We start from the raw sequence: 25,360 nt of genomic DNA, 5'->3' as shown, positions 1-25,360 counted from the left end.
AAAAATATTGGTCTATAATAAAATTAATAAAACCATTGGTCTATAATAAAACAAATAAAACCATTGGTCTATAATAAAACTAATAAAACCATTGGTTTATTATAAAACTATTAAATCCATTGGTCTATAATAAAAGTAATAAAAATATTGGTCTATAATAAAATTAATAAAACCATTGGTCTATAATTTACATACGTTTCCTTACACCGGACATCGTAAAATTTATTTATTTTTAAATCTTTTTATATAAATTTAAAAGCAAAATTCCTGATCACAAAAAATGTGTGCCTATTTTCGGGGAGTTTTCATGAATAGAGGGGGGTTGAGGAGCCGTACGATCCCAATTTTGAAAATACGATCCATATCGTAGCTCTGCACGATAATCGGGCTTTCGGAATCTGGCAACGCTGCAGCCGACGAACGTACGCTCCAAGGGGAACGCACTTTATGAAATCGCGCACGCGTGGGAAAGATAATTTACGTTCTTTAAGCCATGGGCCCATGTTTAAGCTGTCTCAAAGTACCCCACAAGTTTAAATGAGTAATATTCGTTAGTCTACAAAAATTCCGATTATTTTCGTTTCCAAAATTTGTTTATTTTTAGTGTTCTAAATTAAAATGTAGGTTAAGTCTTCGTAGCATTGCCAAGCTCAAGAGTCATGTATATTAGTCTAAGGGCGAAGTTTACAGCAATACATACTAGCAGCATTTTTTCCCGATTTTTCCTAACAATTCGTTTTGGCGCTAAACTGTGGGGTAGTTACGCCATCTACCGGGGTGAAAGGGAACGCGTTGCTGAAACAGAATCTAAAGATATTCCAAAAAATGGCCGTCAGCAGCGGGATTAAAAAAATTACGTTGCCAGCCCGTATGATAATATATAATTTACGAATGTGCGTGAAAATATGCGAAAAACGATTCTAGGTGGCGCCAGGCACTTCGGAGCACGCTAGATATTATTTTTTTTTAAAGACTAAACCCTGGAGCGTGGAATTATCAAAGTGCTCAACTGACCTATAGGGAAATATAACTCCGTAGCTTTGAGCATGGCCGCCATTGTGGGGGGAAATTTTTTATCAATAGGAAAAAGCACGGGTGACGTAGTAGAACGTCATACTGTAAACTCCCTATTCATTTTTCAAGCGTCCTCATGATTCCATTAATTTTTTTCCTAATTTATCTAAGTTTCAACTGCTATTATTAACGAGTGCTAGAAACATGTAAATATTAACGTTTAAAAATAGTTAACTTTAACCTGCTATAACCTATTTATTTCTTATCAGTTTCACCAGACGTTTATAAGATATCTTACGAGTGAAGTAAACAGAGGAAGCATACATCGCCTGCTGGCGCTTAATTTATCGTTCGTTTTATATTAGTCCGTGAGCCAGACGCCGAAAATTAACTTTTTGGTACCAACTCGAGGGACCAGAAAATTTTATAATTTCTAGTTAGGGGGTCACGTGTGCATGCCGAAAACACTTGATAGACATCTGGATCGCCCAGCTATCCAAGATGGCGGCCAATCCAAGATGGCGGCGCGCGCCTTTCTATTAACGGCCATAACATTTGATCTACTCATCCGATTGCGACCAACTCAACGTTATAAAATAGGTATTTGTATTCTTAATATATTAGATCCTATGAGTTAATTTCGTAAAACTAACGGTTCACCTTAAAAAACAAAATATCTCCTTTAAATAATTAAACGTATCGCAGCTTAAGCAACTTCATTACGCTAAAAATAATGTTTAATTTTTTTGGTGTCAAATAAATGTAAGACTAGACTCCTAGCTTTCATTTGATGTACATTTTGACCGTCTACTATGTATACTTACCTACTTATGCGCAATATTAAGATAGGGGGCGATTTCGATTTTTGACTCAATTCGTGATATGTCTATACGAAAAATAACAATAACCCACTTACCCATCTCTATTAATAAAAAATAATGTGTTTAGAAAAATACAAATGATACGATGGCGTTACTAAGGGGTCACGTACCTATTCCCCCGCCCAATCGTAACAATATTGTTTATTTTTAAATTTATTTGTTATTCGATTGTGTGCTCATACGATCTAAGATCCTATCTACCACACTGATGTTTTTAGTAAAGATTAATACTCAATTGAAGTTAATGTTAAAAAAGTCACTTTATTACTTCACATTTTATTCGCTATCACTTTCGTCAGTGTCTTCAAATGGAGTATAAATGTTTTCCTCTAAATCAATATTTGTACATTCTTTGAGTTTGCACGCAGCTGTGCATTTCATTTTATTTAAAATACAAGTGCAGTTTAATGGACGACAAACTCTGGTGCAGCTGCAAGCCATTAGGCTTAGTACAACATCAGGGGCAGGAAGTCCGGTCATCCAAAGGATATCGAGTTGTCCCTTATCGTTCAATTTCCATCCGTGTTTTTCTGTCGGATCTGGTATATCTGGAGAGCTAACTAAACTTCTCTTCCAAATAGCAGTTTGATAATTTGCTCGTAAGGTATGCTGTCTTAGGGTGTCTTTGCAAGGCGGTAACTGTCCAGACTCAATGTTTCCTTTCTTCGCGCGGAACATTTGATAGCGTAAAGCGTTCACATCAACGAATTTTGTTTTGGCGCAATAAATTTGGCATGTTAACGCTTGAAATGATGAAAATGTTCTATCAGAGAGTTCCCATTCTGAACCGAGATCCGAGACGGCTTCCCGGATACTAGTGTCTTGCAAAATGCACTTAAACGCTTTGAGCTTACCTTGTCCCGCGAGGGCGCTTACAGAGTCGCAGCCTGTCCAACAATGAAGTCCAATAAGCGCATTACATATACCTGACCCCAAAGCTGCAGCTAGTTTTGATACGTCAACGATTCTTATTTTATCTTTTGTTCCTCGTCTTACGAAAATGTTACTTGAAATTTTAGAACTGAAAACTATGCACAAAATAAGAACGTCAGTGTCGTCAGCGGCAATTATTATTGTCGGGTATTCTTTTTCCGCGTGTTTTGCGTGTAAAATTAACCTTGTATCGGCCTCTTCTTGGCTTGACTCTAGTTCTTGAAGGTCTTCGCAGCTGTCTTTCTTCAGTTTCGTGCATTTACCATTGCACGACACGATCATGGTCTTCGTTAAAAGTCTATCTCTTATTTCTTGAGTTTTCCAATTTTTTTCCAGGAAAGTTATAAGATTAGACTTGCTTTCGGCGCATGTTAAAAGTCGTCTCCAATTTCGAATTTTGTGGCCTGGTCTTATGTCATGAAAAACCACTCCTTCGTTAGAGCCTCGATTTACGCGTTCGGCAGATTTTATTGATACTTTCTTGTAAACATCAAACACTACATCGATTCGATCACTGTCTCCACCAACACTTAGCATCTGCTGAAATATTTGGAGTGAAAGTTCCTCAAACGTATGGTTTTCTCCGTGTAGTCTTTGAATAATTGCCATTGCATCGATTAAAGTAGCTCTGGACCCGCTAATACTTCTAGTCGGAGCCACTTTATTTTCGAGAAACTTCGCGAAAGATGCTTTGTTAGTTTTCTTTAGTGATCCATCCGCGTTCGCGAGCGTCCAAGGTATAGGACCAAGTGGGTGAGAAAATACCTCTTGCATATCTAATTTGCGGTTTTCTGCTACTAAAACCATATTGGCGAAGAGCCTTTGATCCGCTTTTAAAATAATTTCCTTGTTTTTAACTTTCATTGATCGAGGTTTCGTAGATGAAAATGTTTTCAGTTGAAGTTTTTTAATGGGTTCATGAAAACCCTTACCATGCTGGATTCGATTTTCTTGAAAGCTTTTATAGGCAGCTTCTCCTTTGTGATAAGCATTCAAAAGATCTGAGCTAACAGCGGGGGGTGCGAGGGCTCCAGTGGATATATTGACGATATCGGAAGGATCATCGCCAAATGGATTAGTCCAATTGCTATCTAATAGTTCGTACATCGAACGAACGTCATCTTCGTCTCTTTTAATTCTAGAGTTTTGCAAATCGTGATGAGAAAAAAGAACTCTTTGATTAGAAATTTGCTCTCTTAGTTGACGTAAAGACCATGCTCTATGTTCGGATGTAAGGTAATATTTCGAAACCGTCCCTGGTTTGAGACTGAAACCTCGTGTCCCACCTGCCGTCTGGGTATCTTTGTTGACGGTTTCCTCAGTCGTTTGATCAACTGCAATCCTACCGAACGGATTTTTGTCGCGAAGTTGTACGGAAAAACCACCACGTAGAAAATGTTCGTGCAAATCAGGTGCTGTATTTTCAATTTGGGTCATTTGGGCGTAGTAGATCGGTAAATACCTCGCGTAGTTTATTTTGTCCAGAGCAAAAGCCCACGGAATAATATCACGAATAGCTGCTAAATGGAGGTACCAATTGCCTTCACGGTCGGCTCGAATCAGTCTAAGCAACGTATCGACCATGTCAGTGTACGTCATCCAGTATTGCGAGAGAGGGCCACGCTCTTGGCGCAACAGATTCATATACTTCTCGAGTTTGTTCAGTATAAGCTTGCAAGATTCGTTTTCCAGAGCTGAAATGTACGTATCCCTGTTTGCGTTCTCACAAATATCTGAAATAGAAGTTTTAGCTTCTGCTAAAACATTTTCGTCGTGTTCCAATTCGATCCAAGTTTCGAAGCCTTTCCAAACCAAACGCATCAGTGCTTCGTAAGTCAATTTGTGTAAGCGAACGGCCCTGTTATAATGTTTACCTTCAAGAACTTTGTTAATAGATCCTTCAGCGATCACCCCAGATTCCACAGCTAAGTCACGCAGACCCGAGTCCCCAAACATTTTACCAATATTTGACAGAAAATTACAGATTATGTGGAAATTTCCCATCGTTATCACCACATTTTTAAAATATTCTTGGTTAATCCATACAATTTCAGCTGCCTTAGCGTAAAGTGCTTGGTCGAAAACCACTGCAATATAATTTCTTGTACTGTGGACATTTCAGTCGCTGGCGCGTTTATAGTTGGTAAATATCCTACTGTGTCTGCAATAGGACTTGTTCCGTTCATTTTTGTAAGAATGTTGAATCCTGTCCAAGAACATACTGTTTGTTTTTCAGAACAGTGGTTTCTAGAAAATATCCAAAGTAAATCCTGAACTCGAGAATTTTGTACATGTGTAATTGTGTGCTCGAAAATGTTCTTCGGTACAATCGCTGGTGGACTTTTCTTTTTACCAATTACGTAGACATCAAGTAATTTTTCTGCAACTTTTATTGTTCTTCTTTTTTCTTTCTTACTGATTACCGAAGAGGTTCTTGGTGGTAAACACGAATGGGACACATTCTGAACAATTATCCGTTAACTCTATGTGAGGTTCCAGCACCACTTAGGACTTCTTCTTGGCGGTCAATATTATCGAAGGCCATTACAGTTGGGACATTTGGGTGGACGTTGGAGGGTAGTGGAACGCAATCGGTAGCGACGCTCTCTAACTTCTCGATACATAGAGCAGTATCAATTTCCTCAAGTTTCGAATAGGATATGGAATGACCCAAGCTATTCATAATTTTTATTAGCTCTACATTTCCAGTAAGGGTTTTGATGGCCCAGGGAAGTAAAATATGTTTAGGAGTTAAGACTTTGCCTAATAAAATAGCATATATAACATCTTGGGATAGCGACCACATGATTCTAGAGAGCTTTGTAGAAAGAAGTTGATTTTCCCCCGCCAATAATACTCTTAAAAACTGGCTTAAAGATTCGGGTATCGCGAGATAGTTTGAATCCAACTCTCGTGGGTCAGGTGGCCAATTTTGCTCAAAAACGCTTTTTTTAACGTCTTGCCGCAAAAAGGTTGCCGCTTGACAAATAAACGATGATGAATTTTGTGTTTCGTTTAGCTGAATCAATTTGCGTTTTAGTCTAATGTGATCCTGAAGTAGCGTATCTAGCGACATATTATCAGACCTGACATAGGATCTGTTATCCACGAATTCGGTTTCAAGATTTCTTCTCAAATGTTTTTTAGTTGAGTTCAGTATTTGGTTTTCTGGTACACCTTCGTTGCTCATTAGATTAACTAACTTCGCTGTAAGATCTATCATTGAAGTAAATGATGATTTCGAAATTAAATTATCTCTTAAGTATTGAAAAAGTTGGTTTAAAGCTGATATTTCTGCCAGTTTATATGGTTCAACTGTAGACAACTTCCCTACTTCACTTTGCTGACTTGCAAATGACTTTTCACGAGTGTAATCCTTGTAACAAGATTTATGGTAGTGAGTTTCCGCAGCGATTAAATCTCTTGACGTTATAGCTATCATTCTTGAATCACTTCGTTCAATTGCAATTTCGCGGACCTTTTTATCCGATCTCAGTTCGAGATATTTCAAAAGTGGTTCGCGGGTATTGGTTCCAGGTTTATATTTATTTCGCTCGCAGAATATACAGAGTTTTTCATACACCCTTGACTCGGACGGGGCATTTCGCGTGGACCGACGTGGATCAAGATTTACACAATCACTTTGCTCACCCGCTGCAGGTTCCACTTGCTTCTCTTCTAGTTCCTTGAGAGATTTTTTTAATGTAAAAGTTGACCTGCAGTTTCTGTGGTAGAAAATATCTGGGACACTCGATGTCGCTTCATTAGATACGTGTATGTCCAAAATTGGTTGGAACTTTCTAATTTCGGCCGCTTTGTACAATGCAATCCAAGACTCTACATCTTTTGGTTTTATAAGCTCGTTCAAGGGACTCTTTTTCTCACATAAAACACAAACACCTAACTCTTTTCTGGATTATTTTTAACGTAATGAAGTTGCGATACGTTTAATTACTTAAAGGAGATATTTTGTATTTTAAGGTGAACCGTTAGTTTTACGAAATTAACTCATAGGATCTAATATATTAAGAATACAAATACCTATTTTATAACGTTGAGTTGGTCGCAATCGGATGAGTAGATAAAATGTTATGGCCGTTAATAGAAAGGCGCGCGCCGCCATCTTGGATAGCTGGGCGATCCAGATGTCTATCAAGTGTTTTCGGCATGCACACGTGACCCCCTAACTAGAAATTATAAAATTTTCTGGTCCCTCGAGTTGGTACCAAATTTTTGTCTGGCTCACGGACTATATCGTCTAATATAAATATATCCGGCTTCCATATTTCCCATGTGAAATTGAACTTGGTGTTAAAATGAAAATTGTTAGTACCCCGAATAAAAACTGTTAATTTTTATAATTTCGTTCTTTCTTCCTAAAATTTTCACAAAACTAAAGTCTGAAATACATACGAACTTAAGCTCACAATCGTTTTCTTTACAACAGGCAGGGGCGATTTTACAACTAGTAACACTAGGCGGCGCGCGTGCCTAGTGCCCACAAACTGACCATTCGTGACGCAGCTGCAACATCAATCCATTTAAATCGGATTTTATAGATTTTATCATTTTAATGGTTCCTTTTTAATTTATTGATTTTTTTACGTTTTATGACTGTTTTCTTGACAATTTTATTAATAATTTGAGTAAACTACATTTTAAATTCATCTTTATTAAATTTAATTATTAATTAATAATAAAATGTAATTGCATTTTATCTGAATTGAAATTTCTAAAGAACCTACTTTCGTACATTTATTGAAATCAATGATTTTTTAAAAAAATCACTTGATTTAAATTACAATTTAAATCACTGATTTAAAACAACTTAAATGAAATCAGACAACCCTGGGGGTGAGAAACGTAACGTAGTAGCATTTTTTATTAGGTCTCAAAGAAGTGCAAAAAGGGTCCCAAATTGTGTCTAGGCGCACAATTGGTTCAAACGCCAACGAGACAGGAGACTGGCAATGAAGGTCATTGAATGGCTATTACTCGCGGTCACTAATCACTACTGACCAACGCTGGAACACCGATCTAATAATTTCCTATTTCTGTGGAATAACATTCAAAACGAATACAGGACACACAAAACTAAAATTTTTACATTTTTAAACAACCCCCAATTTTATAAATGGTCCTCTTTAATTTTGTAGGCAAATTAGTAATTAATAAGGTACTAGTAGTTTTTAATAATTAAAGTGACCCGAGCAATTAAGTGATTTTTAAAGACCAGACTACCCTTATTTCCGAACCAGTTGCCAGTCTGTACTAAATATTTTTAAGAATGAGTATGAAAATTAACGACCGAAACGATTCTAGGTGGCGGTGCGTATCATAAAAAGTTGCCAAAAGAGAGCGTAGCGATAGGTTTCGGTTGCTAATACATATTCACAACGCCCTATTCTGTAAAATGTACCGTAAGTAGGAGTTATTTTAAATAAAAATTTAGGATATAGGGATTCTAGTAAAATTTAATTATTTAATAAAAATGATTTAAAATTGGCGTTTTATGGGCAACTTTAGTCATCGTTCTCGATACTTTTGGTTTCTATATAATATATTACACTTTAAACATTTCTAATAAGGAAGCAACTCTTATTTTTTAATTTACTTTCGTTGCTGAAATAAATTAATTAGTTAATTGAAGCATATAAGTTCTAATATTCCCCTTGTTAAAGATAGAGACGATTTAGGTGTATAGATTTGATTTTCCAATTTTGTGTGAATCATCATAAAAATAATTTCCGTTTTATTTTACAGTTTATTGTTTTTGTTTCCTCTAAGAACCAGTCGTTGGGCATTGTGCCAATTTTTCCTTTATCTCATCTTCATTTTTTCTGGCATCAATGATGCCCACTGTTGAGGAAATCATGATTTCGTAGAGTCGATCCCCCCTTTTGCCCCAATGGTCTCTCATTGTAGCTATTATTACTTCATATCCTGAATAAATATTGTTTATTAAGTAATGTTATAAGTTTCAATTCCGGGTAACGTACCAATTTTTAGTTGTCTACAATTGCAACTAGGATCCATTGTGAATCCAATTTCTTTATTACTGAGGAAATCATTGGCATCGCCTAAATAAGCTTCGACTATAGTGGCAGCTCCACAATTGGTTTTAGGTGTAGAGCCCCAATATCCTATATTTGAAGAAAAAAATATTTTTGAATGTTTTGTTTCTTCCACATTTGAATCTGGGTCAAATTTACCTCCGTCAGATGGTATGCTTGCTACTTCCACTTTGAATACTGTTGGTACAGTTTTTAAATCAGTTACATCAAATAAAATAATTCAATGATTAATATGTAATCTTACTGTAATCGATTTTACATATGTCATCGAGTGCACCGACTTTCGAAATTTTTGAAGAGCATGTAGGGCAGTCTCCTGAAGGAGCTGAGCATTCAGTCGCAGATACTGTTGGCTCCGTTGCTGTCACAAATGGATCGTCTGTTTCGGGAGTAATTGTAGTTGTGTCTGATGTTTCTTGATTTGGTTTTGAGGCGATTTCTGGGATACTTTCACTTATAACTGGTCTATCTACATCTACATCTGATATATTTAGTGAGTTATTAGTTGTGGTATACTGTGTTGGATGATAATGATCTTCGGGAATTTGTGTTTCATTTGTCCTTAAAGAATTGAATAAGAATCAAATAGTTGCAACTAGATGACTGTGTAAATTCATCAGGGGCGTAAGAACAGGGAGGTGGGGTCAATTCCCCTCCCTAACTTATGTAATTAATAATAAATAACAAACAGCTAGGCTAATACCCCCCTTCCAACTCACAAGGAGACGATCCGAGGTGATAATCACCGATTTTGTTCAAAGTCGGGTATAATGTACACCTCCATGTAACTTGAAAAACCTGCAAGGGAAAAGCTGCGACGGGCTTTCGTTTTGCCATGGCAACCGAAAACGTTTTTGACAACATGATTTGGGATTTTTCCTTTGAAAATAACATGGGAATCTGAAGGATTTTAAGGGTCCCCCCTGTGAAAACTTTAAAGAAATGAAAAATTCTGAAAATTTCAAAAACGTTAAAAATAAATTAAATTGATTTTAAAAATTAAATTTAATCAAGTTTAAATGCAATTTGGTCCTTCCAACCTTTTTAATTTTCCTACGCCCCTGAAGCCCTCTTTACTTTGGATAGTTTGCTGCAGGTGGATTTTCTTTAAGGTTATCAGAATTTGGAGTCTCTTTGTTTTGAGTGTCACTAACTGAACCTAAATATTAAGATTATTTTTCACATTTTTTTTCATAAGAATGTATTTATTTTCTACTTAGGGAGAAAAAATATGTTAGAGCGTGGGGTAGACGGAAATCAACGTCGAAAATGGTCATTCTCCCTAAGTAAAACTAAATCCACTCTTGGTGTCCATAATTCATAATACACAATGTTTTACCCGATTCACAGTTAATTTTCTGTTTCCAAATTAACAAAGATGCCTTATAAGAATGCTTCAAAATAGCCACATCCGCATCCAACGCTATACCGGTCACTACTGCAGCATTACATTTGGTAGCTGGGGTTAGTATGATCAGGTGTTGACCCGGAACTAATAGTTCGCAACAGTTGTCCATAGCTGTTATTTGAAATTGAAATGGAATATGCTCGGAGTCCGTGTACTTTTCCAACAACTGAACCTCTCCACATTCTAACAGTTCATATTTAAAGTACTAGAGTAATTTCCTATTACTGAATTGTTTGAATATAAATACCGGTAAATGACGGTGATTTCACAACCTTAACTTTCACGGCTATTATTGAAAGAAAGCTTATAAAGATCCAAATCTGATATCAGGAAACTAAATGTATGCACCTGAGAATCATCAGAGACAAAGCAGTCTTTCTGAGGCATTCCAAGGGGATACATATATAGTTTTCTGCTGACATCAAATAGCTTAATAAATCTTACCGTCTCCATAGTGACAAATGTTAGGTAAAAATGATTCGTCCAAACATTGATAACAACTTTGGGGTTTTGCCAAGGAACAAGTTGCCGTTTGATTTGATAAGGGAGCTGGGTACGAAGCTGGTTGAGGAACTGGGTAAGAAGCTGGTTGAGGAACTGGGTACGAAGCTGGTTGAGGAACTGGGTATGAAGCTGGTTGAGGAACTGGGTATGAAGCTGGTTGAGGAGCTGGGTACGAAGCTGGTTGAGGAGCTGGATACGAAGCAGGTTGATGAGCTGGATACGAAGCAGGTTGAGGAGCTGGATACGAAGCAGGTTGAGGAACTGGGTATGAAGCAGGTTGAGGAGCTGGGTACGAAGCTGGTTGAGGAGCTGGATACGAAGCTGGTTGAGGAGCTGAATACGAAGCAGGTTGAGGAGCTGGGTACGAAGCTGGTTGAGGAGCTGGATACGAAGCTGGTTGAGGAGCTGGATACGAAGCAGGTTGAGGAGCTGGGTACGAAGCTGGTTGAGGAGCTGGATACGAAGCTGGTTGAGGAGCTGGATACGAAGCTGGTTGAGGAGCTGTGTACGAATCTGGCTGAGGTGCTGGATATGAAGCTGGTTGAGGAGCTGGGTACGAAGCTGGTTGAGGAGCTGAATACGAAGCTGTTTGATGAGCTGGATACGAAGCTGTTTGATGAGCTGGATAGGAAGCTGATTGAGGAGCTGGGTACGAAGCTGGTTGAGGAGCTGGATACGTAGCTGATTGAGGAGCTGGGTACGAAGCTGATTGAGGAGCTGGGTACGAAGCTGGTTGAGGAGCTGGATACGAAGCTGGTTGAGGAGCTGGATACGTAGCTGATTGAGGAGCTGGATACGTAGCTGATTGAGGAGCTGGATACGTAGCTGATTGAAGAGCTGGGTACGAAGCTGATTGAGGAGCTGAATACGAAGCTGGTTGAGGAGCTGGGTACGAAGGTGGTTGAGGAGCTGGGTACGAAGGTGGATGAGGAGCTGGATACGAATCTGGTTTAGGAGCTGGGTACGAAGCTGGTTGAGGTGCCTGATATGAAGCTGGTTGAGGAGCTGGATACGTAGCTGATTGAGGAGCTGGGTACGAAGCTGATTGAGGAGCTGGATACGAAGCTGGTGGAGGAGCTGGGTACGAAGGTGGTTGATGAGCTGGGTACGAAGCTGGTTGAGGGGCCTGATATGAAGCTGGTTGAGGAGCCGAATGTGAATTTCGTTGATGAGCTGGGTACGAAGCTGGTTGAGGAGCCGAATATGTAGCTGGTTGAAGAGCTGGGTACGCAGCTGGTGGACGAGTTGCATACCGAGTTGGTGGAGGAGCTGGATATGAAGCTCTTTGAGGAACTGAATACGAAGCTGGTTGGGGAGCTGGGTACGAAGCTGGTTGAGGGACTGAAGGCCAAGCACGTTGATAAACTGAATACGAATCTAGTTGAGGTGCCGGATATGAAGCTGGTTGAGGACCTGAATATGAAGCGGGTTGACGAACTGAAAACGAAGCTGGTTGAGGAGCTGGATACGACATTCTTTGAGGAAGTGAATACGAAGCTGGTAGAGGGGCCGGATATGAAGCTGGTTGAGGAACTGAATAGGCAGTTGGTTGATGTACCGGATACGAAGCTGGTTGAAGAACTGAATACGAAGCTTGTTGATGTTCCGGATACGAAGCTGGTTGGGGAGCGGGGTACGAAGCTGGTTGAGTAGCTGAATACGAAGATGGTTTAGCAGCTGGATACAAAACTGGTTGATGAGCTAGTTTCGATACTGCATTTCGTGTTGGGTAATAAACAGGTCGTGGGTTTGGCGGAGTATAGTAAACAGGCTGTGTTTTGGAGTCATAAATTGGGAATTTCATTTGATGATTAAAGGTTAATGGTTTTGGGTTAACCACCTGTGATCTTGGATGATTTACCGTGGGTGGCCTAAAATAATGAAAGAGAGTCTGTTTCGGATGATAAAATGGCTGAGGCCTCGACGGTGCTCCGAATCTTGCTGGTGATTGTGAATATTGAGCACTGGGCAATGGTTCATATAGAGGGAGAGATAATCTTTTGATGCGCTTAGACGGGTTTTGGTTGCTATTTGCGTATTTATTTGATGGAAGTAGAACTTGGTAGTTTTGGCTCGGTTTAGATGTTGCTAGAACGGAGAAGTTGAAAGTTTTCCCGGAACTGGAATAGTAGTTCTCAGCAGGGGCGAAATTCGCGGAAGGGCCGTATTTCTGAGTGAAGTTTACTTGAGAAGAGTAGTTTGGCTGGAGCTCATATCGTGCTGTCGTGTTAGAGTGGTACAGGGTTACATTGGTATCATGATGCCGGTGATTATGATCTCCCTGGTATTGATCCTCAGGTGTCTTTCCCACTTTCCTGTAATAATTCGATTTATTTTATCATATTAGCTTAAGTAACATAATAACAATAAGTATGACAACCCCAATAGCATTGGGTTTCCATTTTATAGTCGGTTTGCCTAGCGGTCGGCGAAAGTCTGTAGAAAGGCAAGCATTCGAAATTCAACCGTTAGCCGACCCTAAAATAACTACTCAGAAAGTTGTCGACTGAGATACGGTTCGACGCTTTACCTACTTCGAGCTGACTCTTAAAATACTACTCATTAAAAAAATGACTGAGAAACGGTTTAAGAGCTCTGTTGACTCCCAACCGACTCAAAAATTACTATCGGTATAGTGGTTAGATATTAAAGGCTTTGACGCTTTGTTGACCTCCAGCCCACTCAAAAATTACTGCCGGTATAGTGGTCGGATATAAAATGGTTTAATACTTTGTCGACTTCCAGCTAGCTCTAAAAATACTACCTGTCATTTATAAATGGCACTCAGAGCAATTGCGGACACCCTTTATACAACCAGGGTGTATATTAGTTTTAGCGGTATGGGATGATTTTCAAGAAAAGCCAGAGTTTCTACACAGTACTGTTGAACCCCAAAAGGGCTGGAGCCTCTGGCTGAAATTTAGACTTTCGATAAAACAATCTTAACGTTTTATTTCAACGGAAGCCCGAACGTAAAAGCTGTCTGCTCTATATAGTGATGTAAATTTACCGGTAAAAATAAAAACGGTAAATTTACCGGTAAAATTACCAGTAAATTGAACATTAACTTTTTTATTTAATCGAAATAATGGTTTGATGTCACAATAATTATTAAAATAATATTTTAATTTTACCATAGCCCTAGGTTACATTAAACTTAGAGAAACCTCCTAGATAACCCCTTAGAAATACATTTAATTTAAGTTAAATCACGGTGCCGGGAATTCGGAGTCTTTAACAGGAAAATGATTTGGTTTTCTGGTCCAATGTAAAATGTAATTGTTTCTTCTTTTATTTGAAGTTTAACAATATATTTTTGGGTGTTTTTGCTTTATGAAAGTAATTGGTAAATTTACCGGTAAAACCACTCGGTAAATAAATTTACCGTAATTTTACCATCACCGGTAAATTTTCCTAAGAAATTCAGCGATGCTTGTATTAAAAAACATTTCAACCGCAACACGGCAAAGAAACATTTCCAAAATGGATACAGAATGTTTAAAGCTGGCAAGGTGTCAAAAGTGCAACTTGGTGTTGGTGATAATTTGTTTGATCTGACTTTCGACATGAACTATTCTTTATTCATAAATGGTAAAGTTCAGGCTTCCTTTTCTTTAGCAACAAAATATGATGTTTCTGCTAAACTCAACGGATCTGAAGTTGTAGATAAAGGAAAATGCAATTGTAAGGCAGGTAAAGGTGGTGTTTGTATTTACGTGTCAGCACTCTTGTGGCACATGCTAGATTGTCATCGTGAAGACCGAAAATTCATTCCTGATGAATAATCTTGTACAGAAATGAAACGAGTTTGGGGTGTTCCCAATGCCAAGGGTGCCTTAATTAGCAACAAAAACTTTTAATAATCTGCATTTACCTGGTAAATCAAGCGAACCTCTGAAGCAAAGAGCAGAAAAGTTAAAGCAGTTTAAATCTCTTAAAAATCATGGTACAGTCCAGGACAACGAGGATATGAAAAGTAGGATAGAGAAGCTGTGCAACAAATTTAAAAATTCTTCTAAGCGTAAATTCTTTGCACGAATCCAGGAAGAAAACCACTTCATTCCTGAAATAGCTGTGGTAAATGATTTACTAGAGGTAGAAACGTCCAAAGAATCTACAAATAGAATTTCATTGCCAGTTAAAATATTTGACATTGGCCAGTGCCATGCAAATTCTCTCAGCGCTATTGAAGGTGCTATGGCCAAAACTAGCTCCGTCCTTAAACTCACGCTAGATGCAGCGCAAATGCTGGAATCCGAAACGAAGGCCCAATCTAACTGCGAGATGTGGAAAACCGAGCGAATAGAAAGAATTACCGCTTCTAAATTTGGATATGTGTGCAAAAGAAAGAAAGAGTCAACCGAAACGTTAGTAAAAAAATCTTTTTGTGGGTTATGATATATCAACGAATAAATACGTCCAAGAAGGGTTAGCAAATGAGAACAATGCTACAGAAAAATATAAGAATATAAGGGGGGATGTGGAAACATTTTTAGTAGGATTTTATGTTAACCCATCTTTACCAATGTTAGGTGCCTCTCCTGACAGGTTAGTTTTATACCAAACCAATGGGGAGTATGGGTTATTAGAAATAAAAACTTTGTCAAAATGCAAGTTTTAAAATATTTCTATCAAGGATGCTGTTGAAAAAAAAGAGCCAACCTCTAAGTTGCTAAAACTAAATGAAAATGGTTGTTTAGTAAATGATAAAAAACATAATCACTATTTTAAAATTCAGGGTCAACTAGGTATTAGCATAAGTTTATAATAAGGTCCCTTATATAAACTTATGGTGTTAGTGAGCTACCATGGTGCGATTTAATCGTTGATTGCGGTGATAATGCACCATTTTTAGAAAGAATTAAGTTTGATGCGAATCTATTTAAAAATGAAATGTTACCCAAATTAGCAAATTTTTATGCTAGTCATGTTGTACCTTTTTTAAAAAATCAGTCAAAAAAGTGATATTTCAAGCTATAGTGATATTTTAATTTTTAAGTGAAAAAGTGATATTTTTGTGTTTAAGTAAGAAAAAAAATTTAATGCCAAAAATAACCATATTCATGGATTCAACTTCACTTTTTTTAATGAATTAAAGTTTACTATTTTCAACTTTAACTAATGGTTCACGACAAAAATTATGCAAATAAGCACATATTCTCCAAACATTTTTAAGTTGCGTGTGCATGCTATTAGGGAAAACAGTCTTAAGGAGATGGTACTTTTTTACTTTTCTAATGTCGCGTTCTACGTGAATACGAATACTAGCTATGTCTCTAGTTTTCCGTTCTTCCTCTAAAGATAGTTGACTTTTTTCCCTAGAAATGGTGGGATATTTAGCCAAACATTTTTCTCTATAAGTAAATCGCCTATAGTAAAACCACGGTCAGCCATTACCGAGTCACCTGGTTCTAATAAATCAACAATACCACTTTGGTTTGTAATCTCGGGGTCAGACATTCTTCCTGGTGAGAGTTTTGAAACAAAAGAGACAAATCCATTTGGGCAAATCCCAATGAGCCCTTTCGCAGTGTTGTGGTTTTTGTACGAGGACCAAGTGTCACTTTGAGTCGTATAATCATTTGGAGTTTGGATAAATAGTTCGGTACAATCAATAATAACACGAGTGGAAGGGTACGTTGACTTAAAAGCCTCCGGCATATCATCGTTAACTAGTTTTCTGGAAGGCCATATTTTAAGTTGCGATAGTCTTTTGTCTAAAAAATCAAACCAGGTAATGCATACCTTCGATACCGTCCCTATAGAAATTTCAAAGCGATATGCTAAATCCTGTTCAAAAAGTCCCACTTTAAGGCGGCATGGCACCAAAAATAATTGATCCTTAAAGCCCAAGGTCATTGGCCTCCCTTTGTTGTTAGTATCTTTCCTCTCAGTTTTACGTTCGAAACCTACATTGTAATAAAAATTTAGATTTGGCAGATCTGGTTCTAAATACTCGTATAAATCATTAAAATCTTCCATTGGTTCCAATCCGGTGTAAAACTGAAGCATGGCGTTACTCTTAATACCATCAATTGAAAAAATTTTATCTTTCACTTTCGTCTCTTTTTTTAAGGATTCAATTTCAAGTTTTAGATTTCTATTTTCATTAGCCAAGTTTTCAAGCTTTTCCTCTAGACTTAGCTAAATTTTGAGCTTCACTTTGTTGGCAATTTTTTTTCAAAAATGGCTATTTGCTGTTTCAAGGCCAAGTTTTCCTGAGTAAGACTTCCCATCTTATCAACCATTGAAGTGAGCTTATAGATAGTTCCTTGTTGCGTGATAACTCTTATTGTTAGTTCCTCATAATCTTGGTTAAGGCTATAATTGTGATCTTTAGTTGACTTTGGTTTTGTGGAGTTCGAGGCATCACTGAAAATTTCTTTTAAAAAAGGTATCGAGCCTTGGTTTAAAAATGTTGGTGACGGAACTTCAACATATTTGGAAACAGAGATAAGTTTTTCTGGTATGAGATCGTGTTGTTTGGAACAATCCATTCTTTTCGCAGGTCTTCGTTGCGTGGAAAAGGGGAAAAAGTAACACTTGGGTATATACGTGGAAGATAAACACCCTGGAACACAGCATCGACGGCCACCAATTCTATTCGCCATTCTGAAATTAAAATGATTAAATTATAAATATGAATATGCAAATTTTGGTTATAAAAATTTAAAGCCTTGCCTTTAATTAGAAATTTAGTTGTAGAATAGATAAAACTTTCAACTATTTGCTTTCCTTCACTTTTTGATGGCTACACGTTAAGAAAACAGCAACATTAAATTCATTTTGTTTTATAAAGTTTATTATAAAATTAAAACTCACCAATAAATCGTTAAGCCTTGGTTGATCACGGTATGAATATTCAAGTTTACTTGCTACAAGAGCTTTTTTACGCGAGTAATAACTAAGTTCTAAATTGACTGACTACCCAAAGCTATTGTCTGAATGAGGTTGGCCGTTTTAGAATATGTCCAGCTCTATTTGTTTTATTATCTGGTAGCACTGAAAACACTTTCACGTAACCTAGTTTTTCTCTCCAAAACCCCCTATTGGCTAAAAGTCGGTCCGTATGCTTTGCGATTATCCAATATACAGGCAGTGGCTCGGACATCGACTCCAATCGCACGCCAGCCGACCAAGATTTTTGCCGTCGGCCCGACTATATTTTGCTATTGTGAAATTAACGAGATTTACAACCAAACTGATTTTCATAGTTATTGCGTAATTAAGATTTGTTCTCAGCACAAAGCCCTCTAGTGTCTAAAATACGCGAGACTTCCGCTAAGCCGAAATATCTGGTTTCCGATAGATAGGCGGAATATTAGGCTAAAATGATAAAAATTAAAAACGTTTTTCTCGGAGCCACGAGCTCATGTTTTTTATCACGCATGATTCGCACGCGGGCTTCAAAACAAAGCCAAAGTCTCTCGCGACTCCAGAACGTGCTCCCCGATATTACGCCTAAATTTTTATCAAAAAGTAATCATCCGAAACGGTAAGTCGCGAGTCCAAGTCACAGCTTGAAGAGAGTATCAGTGCTAAAAAAAGGTTCGGTTAGAAAATTAGCATTAAAGCAATAGGAAGTGTCATACTTATGTTATTATTTTACTTATGATATTAGTCATGATAGTTCCATTATTTAACATCTTACGAATTAATTTTTAATATGAGTTATATATTAAGTAATAAAAATCTTTATGCATAAAAGACTGAAAAAATGACGTACCAAATTTGTTCAGCAAAAATGCTCCTAGAAATAACTGAAGCACATAAAATGAACCCCATAAAATAGGGCTCCATGGCAATATTCACCAGACAATATATTGGTTCACCTTGAGATTGCTCTTATATCGAAAGAATTGCTGTGGTTCGATGGTGTCTCAGAACTATTATATTAGAAGATCCAGTTATTTAACGCTTATAGCGACGGAGCGTTCCTAGAATGTAAAACTATTTTATATTAATCTTTGAAGCTCACTTATTATCTGTAAATATTAGATTTCCATCAATGAGCATTTTTTTTTAAATTTGAAACAAAATTGCAAAGTTGCAAATATATTATCAAGAGTTAGAAGCATTTCCTTTCTAAAGTATATTAAAAATATTATATTGGTTTTGTAGAGGCGTGATTTGAGCTTATCAAAAACATATATATGCAAATATTATGTACATGTTAAAAAAGACCACTATAAGCAACTATGATGTAATTTTAGGGATAATAATGATTTTGAAACGATCTACGACCCCTATAGTCTAGTTTTCCGTCGTCACAAAGGGGAGGAGAGGAAAATACGTTGTGAGACGTAAGCTTTAGGGAACCAATGAGATAGGTGGTATACTGTGATGGGCGTATAAGGAGAGGATCATATTTCCAGATCAAGGGTGGTATTTGGAGAAACGCTAAAGTCATCCAAACCTAGGCCCGTAACCCGCCCGTTTCGAGTAACCAAAGAATTTTTATTTTCATAAAATTTACAGACGAACTGTAAAGGCCCATTTTCATGCTCGCTGGTAGCGGATAAAAATCGTCAAAATTCGCTAAAATATCTGTCTGAAACAGATCAACGCGGAAAGCGAAAAAGTGTGTAGCGGAAGCGGATTTTGTCGATTTTTACCCGCTACCAGCGAGCATGAAAATGGGGCTTTAAGCTTGTTTTCCACTGGCGCGCGCAACGACGCGTTTCTCAGCTTTGAAACGTGCAAACGTTTTTACGCGCGTAAAGAAAATAACATTATGACGCGCGCTAGTGGAAAACAAGCTTTACGCTGAAATTAACCAAACTTTTATTTGAAATTTCTGAAATCGCCCATTACTGCGGCGTCAAAATCATTGAGGATACTCTTAGTCACTTCCTGAATAAGGTGACGCCGTTACCGACGTTTGAATGCTAGGCAAGAAAAGAAACCAAAGGTTTTTGTTTTATATATTTGAAAACGTATTCATCAGTAAGTGCATCGGAATTCGGTAATAAATACCCATCCGGAAGACCGGCATAGATCCCATTTGAACTTTTGGCAGACCTAAAATAAAAGGATTAAACATAGAAAGCAAACAAAATATTCGTTATTCGTGTTAATTGCGATTATGACCTCTGAAACATCCAACATTAATGATATTCCTTCACCGTGCCATCTAGGAGCAACAAACACAGCACCCCACATAAAGAGAACACAACTAGAGTTCTTAAATTACCGTAATTTAGGAAATCAGTAAATTGTGGACGCGGTAATTTACCGCGTAATTTACCGTGTTGCGGTAAATTACCGTAAATTTCTTTTAAAAAAAAGGTTTTTATTTACGATTAAAACAAGGAATACAAAGAAGAAACGCTTTTATTATGTATTATACATTTTATAAATTACCACAATCGGTTATAAATGCCAAAAAATGTTCAATTATCTTAATTTTGAGATGCATTATCAGTATCATCATATTCCTCAGGGTACTCACCATAGTTTTCATCCTCGTCAGATTCATCGATAGTTAATTGAACCGGTACCGTTGATGACTTCCAAGTAACGCTAACGTAACACAGATGCTCGGAATAACCACGGCCAACTTAGATCTCTCGCGCTACAGCGGCTATCTCATTCGTTGACGTTTCTGTGTTAACCTATGAGCAAAAGATGTGTATGACGTGAGCGCCCCCAGCAGATTATTATTTTTAGAATAGTTTTTACATTGAAGTCAATATAACAACCGAGCGTGGCGCTGAACTCCTACACGTTATAGTACAGTTTATAGGGGGAAAATCCTTGCCAGCGGAATTTCGACGAATGTGTTGACCGCTGTAGCGCGAACAGCGCGTAATCAAAGTTGGCCGTGGAATAACCAAGTGAAAATAAACCAAACATTTTAGCAGACGACAGATTAATGTGATTTTTCTTAAACAGGGCTAGACACAAGTAAACTTCCTATTAAACGGATCAAACTATTCTAACAATGCCTTCGACTCCTTGGAAATTCGCAACCAAAACGAATCTAGGTGGCGCAGCGGTGCCTAGCTCTTCGAGTTAGTGCGTTACGCCTATGATCTAGTGTTTGCTGGAGTTAAATTACATAATTAAACGATGCAAAAATACACTGAAACGCGAATAACGTTAGGTTTTGATATTTGTAATCTTGTGCGACGTATTTTAGGTACATTTTAGCCCGAAAGATAAAAAAAAATTGAGAAACAGTGAAACACGAATACAATGGTAAATTACCGTGGTAATTTACCACAGTAAATTACCCTGGTAATTTACCACAGTAAATTACCCTGGTAATTTACCACAGTAAATTACCCTGGTAATTACCATTTTCGTAATTTACCTGAGAAAATTGTAAATTACTGTTACCAGGGTAATTTACCGCGTAAATTACCAGGGTAAATTACCGATTCGTATCTCTAAACACAACCCATCCAAAGTCATGCATTTTCTTGTGTACAGTTTTCATTGGTTAGACGCTTTAGCGCCTGCTGCCGTCAGAAGGGGAAAATTTTGAAATTGTCTTCCCCCGCCCGTAAAACGTGCAGCTTAAAGGTTCGTCCAATGAAATTTGTACACAACACTGCGTTAGCTTGTTTAAAGGCTAGCTGCGTACTCCTTGTGTTTGTAGCTCATGATACTATAGCCTGTTAGAGAAAGATAATTAAAAAAAACCTAAAAACGTTACGTAATCCTAGTAGTAAAGTTTTTTAAATATATTTAATCAAATCTGTCAACAAAGTTAGATTCACAATCCGTATTAGCGACACTAGAGATACTGATATTGAGATCAACATCTGATGTACCATTATCACTGCAACTAGGAGGTTGTAAGCCAAAAACTGGAGCTTCGGCCTCGTTAGATTCATAGTCATTGTTCGATAGTGGACTATCATTTTCAATATCTTGGTTGCTTAATTTGTTCTGAAACGTCGTTTCTAAATATTTCGTGATAAAATTTTGGATTTACTTTGTTTCTTTACCTCGATGTCAAAGGTTTTAGATGAAATTCCATATACTACGCCAAAAATAAACGATTATGTACTTTCATTTAAAAATTGCAAGACACAATAAGCAAAAGGAAATGCAAATGACCATTTTTAACTTCGAGTCGTTGGGGAAATTTAAGGAAGCGGACAGATGGATTTCTTAATATTTTAAATTCTCAGCTGTGGAATAACTAAATTTAAATCTCTGGATAACTTAGTATATTAGGTTGAATGGTACTGTGAATACTTATGACCTTAAACAAGGCGGATAGGATAACAATTTTTTTTTAAATTAAGTGAGTGGCAGGGTTGCCAGATATCGTCAAATCATCTGGAACTTGGATAATTATGTAAAACGTCATCAATGACGTCGGCAGTAACGCGACAGTAACATGATTTCCGGCTTCCTGTTTCTTGCTCGCCCAAAATTATAGAAAGAACCATTCAATAATTTTCTACATTTTTTTTGTAGTCGGCTAGGAGACTGGAATTGGTTGGGAGTCGGTTTACACCACACCGCCGACTGTGACTCTCAACCGACTATGCCGACTGCAACACGTCTTTAAATAAACCATTCGATGCTACTGCCCAGGTACATTTTGCTAATTTTAAAATATTTTTTCCCGAGAATGGCGTAAGATATGGATATGGTTTGTTTTAATTCAACTTAACAATATATACTATTCCAATTTAGTTATTTGAATTTACATTTATTTAATAAAATGTATTTAAAATTGACGTTTTGCGTGCAATGTTTTGGTTTATATTTAATATAATAAATTACCCTTTAAACACATCTAAAAAGTAAGCAACTCTTATTTTTAAATTTACTTTTTGATGGAGGTAAGCTTTTTCATTCTAATTATTATTCCCATTAAAGATAGAGACGATTTATGTGTTTAGATTTAATCTTCCAATTTTGTGTGAATCATCATCAATATAATTTTCGGTTTGTTTTACAGTTTATTGTTTGGGTTTTAGAATAAGGGATATATCAATTTCTGTTATATTCTGGTTGGGCATTGTGCCAATCTTTCCTTTATCTCATCTTCATTTCTTCTGACATCGATTATGCCCACTGTTGAGGAAATCATGATTTCGTAGAGTCGACCCGCCCCTTTGCCCCAATGGTCTCTCATTGTAGCTATTATTATTTCATATCCTGAATAAATATTGTTTATTTATTAATAATATAAATTTCAATTCAAGGGAACTTACCAATTTTTAGTTGTCTACAATTGCAACTAGGATCCATTGACCATTGTGAATCCAATTTCTTTATTACTGGGGAAATCATTGGCGTCGCCTAAATATGTTTCGACTATGGTAGCAACTCCACAATTGGTTTTGAGTGTAGAGCCGCAATATCCTATATTTGAAGAAAAATATATTTTTGTATGTTTTTTTTCTTCCATCTGTATTTGTTGTAATCCATTTGGTTTTTGGGGTTCGCAACAGTTGTCCATAGCTGTTATTTGAAATTGAAATGGAATATGCTAGGAGTCTGTGTACTTTTCCAACACGTGGACCTCTCCACATTCTAACAGTTCATATTTGAAGAACTTGAGTAACTTGCTATTACTGTATTGTTAAAATATAAATACCGGTAAATGACGGTGGTTTCACTATCTTAACTTTCACGGCTATTGTTAAATAGAAAGATTATAAAGGCACAAAAACTGATATCAGTAAACTAAATGTATGCACTTGGAATGTCTTGTTCACGTCGAATGCAAATCGTTGCGCGTATTTTCAAAATCATGGTCTGGCCATCGTCGAGAGCGAAAATATCGGCTGTAATCCCCGCCCGTTTCTACAATAATCATCAGACACAAAGCAGTCCTTATGAGACATTCCAAGTGAATACATATCTGCTGACATTGAATAACTTTATAAATCTCACCGTCTCCATACTCCATAGTGACAAATGCTAGGTAAATAGGATTCATTCAAACAATGATAACTACTTTCGGGTTTTGCCAGTGAGCAAGTTGGCGTTCGATTGGATGAGGGATGAGGCACACTAGGATTTAAGTGAATATGGAATTGGAGGTAGTTAGGGAGAGTTGGATGATGACGAGGGTTGGAATCCGTTGGTCCTCGAGCCAGATTTACGAGATCAAAGTCATCTGTTATTTCGGTATTCTTCTCCAAGGATGTATTTCGTGAGAAAATAAGGGAAGAACCAATAGCTATAATTACGGGTGCTGGTTGGGGACCCGAATATGAATCTGGTTGAGGAGCTCGATACGAAGCTGGTTGAGTAGGTTGATACGAAGCTGGTTGAGTAGGTCGATACGAAGCTGGTTGAGTAGGTTGATTCGAAGCTGGTTGAGTAGGTCGATACGAAGCTGGTTGAGGAGCTAGGTACGAAGCTGGTTGAGGAGCTAGGTACGAAGCTGGTTGAGGAACTAGGTACGAAGCTGGTTGAGGAGCTGGGTTTGAAGCTGCGTTTGGTGTCGGGTAATAAACAGGCCGTGACTTAGGCGTATTATGGTAAATAGGCGGTGTTTTGGATTAATAATCTGAATATCGATAGTTAACCGGTGGTGGCCAGGAATAATAAAAGGGTGGTTGTTTAGGATAATAATGCGGTGGTGGTCCGTATTCTGGTGGGGGTGCTGAATATTCAGGACTGATCAATGGTTCATGTACAGGGAGAACTGATCTTTTTATGGACTTAAACGGCTTAGAGTGGAAAGGTTGTGGATTGTTATTTGCGAAGTTAATTGACGGAAGTGGAACATGGTAGGGCTGGCTCGGTTTAGACGCTGCCGGAACGGAGTAGTTGCTGTGCGGATCTGTCGTGTTAGAGGGGTAAACGGTTGCATTGGAAGGATGATTTTGATAGTGATCCCCACGGGTCTTTCCAAATTGCCTGTATTGATATTATTTTAGTGTATTAGCCATATTATAGTTCAATTATTATTATTTTCCATTATATGAATAAATTTTACTAGCAGTTAAAAATTCAAAAAGCAAACTATAAATGGATAAAAATCCAAAAATATTACTTACTCAATCTGTTCAGCAAAATGTTTAGGAGAAACTGAAGCGCATAGAATGAAAACTGTAAAATAGAGATCCATAGTGATATTCGCCAGAAGATTTATCGGTTCTCCTTGTCGAGCTTCCTCTTATATCTAAAGAGTTGCTATGGTTGGATAGTCTCTTACAATTAGCACATTTTGTAACTTTTTCGGGAAAGTAAAATGCTGGTTCTATCACAATTTATGAAATGAGATGTATTTGCACCAGTTCGCATTTCAGCTATCAAGTAATATAAACATATTATCACGGTGATAGCGGCATTTCCTTTCTAAATTTAATGGTTTTCAAAGACGTTATTATTTCCTTTTCGAAGAAATTAATTGGAAAATATTATGATAAAAATGACAGCTATTAGCAACAAGAACATATTTATTTATGTTTACGTAAAATGACTCAACATAGATATTCACAGAGTATTAACATTAATAGTTTTGGGGTGCAGGAGCTGTACTGATGGAGCATGAGGGGGATTGGGGCAACGCTAAAAATCGTTACTTGTTAGCCCACTGATACCTGTCCGAAGTAGGAGGGGGG

This window comes from Leiobunum rupestre, chromosome 3, assembly GCF_980474605.1.
Source record: "Leiobunum rupestre chromosome 3, qqLeiRupe1.1.hap1, whole genome shotgun sequence".
Classification (NCBI taxonomy): domain Eukaryota; kingdom Metazoa; phylum Arthropoda; class Arachnida; order Opiliones; family Sclerosomatidae; genus Leiobunum; species Leiobunum rupestre.
The sequence above is the reverse complement of the archived record's forward strand: the minus strand, read 5'-3'. Positions refer to the sequence as shown.